Below are 3,244 nucleotides of genomic sequence, written 5' to 3'. Positions count from 1 at the left end.
GCAAGACTTCTGTTGCCTTGGAGGAGATGCTTTATTTGGTGGTGCTTGTTATACAGTACTATGCTAGGAAGCAATCCCTGGCAGTGAGAGATCTCTGAGGACCCCATAGCTCTGCCTGTCACTTTGTCACTGAGGGGAAGGTGCTTTTCCAGAGAATGCCAAGCCCTGCTAGAGCAACGGATGAGTGATTCTTAAATATGGTTGTATCTGGTAAATTATGTAACTTAGGAAACAAGGCAGAAGGTGGGGGAGAGAAGGAGAGAGGGAGAGAGGGAGAGAGAGAGACAGAGAGAACAGACTGCCTGGGTTTACACTGTAGTTCAGTGGTTCTCAACCTCTGGATTTTGATCCTTTTAGGGGTCACATCAGATTTAATGCATATCATATATTTATATTAAGAGTCACGACAATTACAAAGTAGCAACATGATAATTTTATAGTTGGGGGTCACCAAAACATGAAGAACTATTTTAAAGGGTCACAACATTAGGAGGGTTGAGAACCACTGATCTAGATATACCTGGAAACAATATTGTAACTTTACATCAGTTCCTTAATTTATCATGCCTCAGCTTCCTTCACTGCATCACAGGGAAGATGATACAAACATTACTGCTATTACAGTACTACTGTAAGACTTGGAATAGGAAGAGACCAATGTCAGGTACTGGAACACAGTAGACCAGTGATTCTCAATCCTTTAGGGACCATATCAGATATCCAAATATCGGATATTTACATTATGATTCAGAACAGTAGCAAAATTCTAGTTATGAAGTAGCAATGAAATGATTTTATGGTTGGAGATCACTACACATGAACTGTATTAAAGGGTCCCAGCATTAGGGAGGCTGAGAATCACTGAAGTGTGTTCATATCTGAGTTCTTCTGTTCCACACCTCTCCTCTGAGTAGACTAAATCTTCTGAGAAAAGTGTTCTTGTTCTTCTGTGCCCCTACAGGCACAGAGGTAGGTATTAAAATAAAAAGGGATTGAGGGTTGTATCAACTATCTCACTTTGATATTAAAATTCAATAACATGTTGACACTTCAAGAATCCAAAATAAAGAATATATGGATCCTCTTGTTTTCCAAATTTATGTGAATCTATAATATTTCAGAATTAAAACTGAAGTACAAAATCTAGATATGTATGTGGGAGAACCCCAGTTAGGTATGGCATTCACAGCTGATAAATAAGAATTTTACAAGGAGTTAGTCCAGAACAAACTGAATAAATGCACAAGAAGGAATGTGTTGCCTCATATTGCTGAGATGGATTGGAGTGGGATGTAGAATTAAAGAGAAACGTAACAAACAGGAACCTCAGAGCTCTTGTATATGGGCTCATCCACAACTTTAAGTATCCTCCTCTTCTGTTCCTCCCCTCCTCTTCCTCATTCTCCTCCTCCTTCCTCAGCATGCATCCAATTCTCTCTGTACATTCTTGTGGCCAGGTCCACAGGTCAAGTTTGTGAATAGTCAGGATGCTCCTCTTATCTCCTCTTATCTCCTGTTTTCCTAAAAGTTCATGAGCTTACTCCTGTAGCCAGACATCTGACAGCTTTGCTACCTGTGAATTATAATAGTCGACAATATTTAAGTGGAAATATGTTTGAGATTCTTTGCAGTACCAGTAAGATCGTGAAAGAGGCTAACCCAAGAATGGCTATCCATGGACTCTAAGCATGCTAATACCTCCCAGTCCTTGTAAAGGCATTGAGAAAATGGTTCATAACAGTGAAAGGCAAATACAGATACTACAAAAAGTTCCTGAAAAAAGGAACAAGGGACAACTCCTGATTGAAGCCACATACTCATTATATAGGAAGCAAAGCTAGACAAGGACTTCAGGGAACTGTTCTCTCAGTTTCCAGATGTGAAGTTTCATAGTTAACTTTCTCTGACCTGAAGATGGCCTGAGTCTCAGAGTCTCCTGGCAGGGATAGGAATCTTGCCCCCAAATTCCCATGGTCCCACACCTGTACAGAAAGCTGTCTGTAGAATATCAGAAACTTTTGGAGACCCTTTTTAGGTTCTAGGGAGACCTGTGACCAACTGTTGATAACAGAAGGAAAAACATCTCACCCCAGAAGCAATCAAAACAGGGAGGGGGGAAGAAGACAGGAGAGAATGAGACAAAGCAAAGAGAAGAGGAAAGACAGAATATAGAATGAGATGTATCTAAATTGTCACTAAAATAACAAATCCCTGGAACCCAATGTTTAAAAAATGGTGGTTATTGACCATTGTTTTAAGAAAACAATTTTGCAAACCTATGTCAAAAGCAACAAATGCCACAACATTTTTTCCCAGTGGATTCAGTTCAGAAGAATTAAGCAAAGTATCTATGGAGGTAGGAATGGAAGCAATACAAATAAAGGCAATTATCACAGTTTAAGTTAGAAAATCTATAAACATCTAACAAGATTTGATTAAATTTAGACTTGTTACTTGGAGCACTATTCACCCCACAGAAGCTGTAAATTAGTGGTGGGGTAGAAGCTGAGAAAACTCACTTCAGAGACAGAAGCTTAAAAATGAAAGCTTTATTTCCAGTGTGAGCAGGGAAGTAGCCAGTTTAGAATCTGAACTGCATCTCCGAAGGGAGATTGTACAACAATTTTGTAGGATGGAAACACAAAGTGAGGAGGATCAGGGTGTGCGATTGGATTTATTTTGACACAAGGGGTTTTAAGCAAGGAAGTTAATATTGGTGACTGGGTCTTATCTGAGTCACCTGGTTTCAGGGTCTTTGATTCAGCTTTTGCAGTCAGGCTCCATCCTGGAATCTGACCTGGAATTTAGAATGATAAGGGAACAAATGAGTGGGCAAGCTGCATATTTACAACTCCTATGATATAGTTTAGAAAATTGCCAACTTCCCTCTTTATACTCTTTACCAGTTAATAGACAAACATGATACACTTGAAGAAGCAGAATAGGAATTAGTTCTGGGATCATAAACTCAGTTTTGGCCTGGCAGCAAGATGGAACTTGTTCCTGAGATGGCTCCACTCGGGAAATGTCTCCTAACAGTAGAATACTTCAGCATATCAAAAGCCTTGAATCTGCTGATCAACATGAAAAATAAAGAATTAAAGAGGAAATAAGGCTTCATCTTGCATGAAGAAGTACTTTCTTTTTTTTTTTTATATTTTTATTACATATTTTCCTCAATTACATTTCCAATGCTATCCCAAAAGTCCCCCATAGCGCCCCCCACTTCCCTACCCACCCATTC

Source organism: Mus caroli, chromosome 3 (genome assembly GCF_900094665.2).
Source record: "Mus caroli chromosome 3, CAROLI_EIJ_v1.1, whole genome shotgun sequence".
Classification (NCBI taxonomy): domain Eukaryota; kingdom Metazoa; phylum Chordata; class Mammalia; order Rodentia; family Muridae; genus Mus; species Mus caroli.
The sequence above is the reverse complement of the archived record's forward strand: the minus strand, read 5'-3'. Positions refer to the sequence as shown.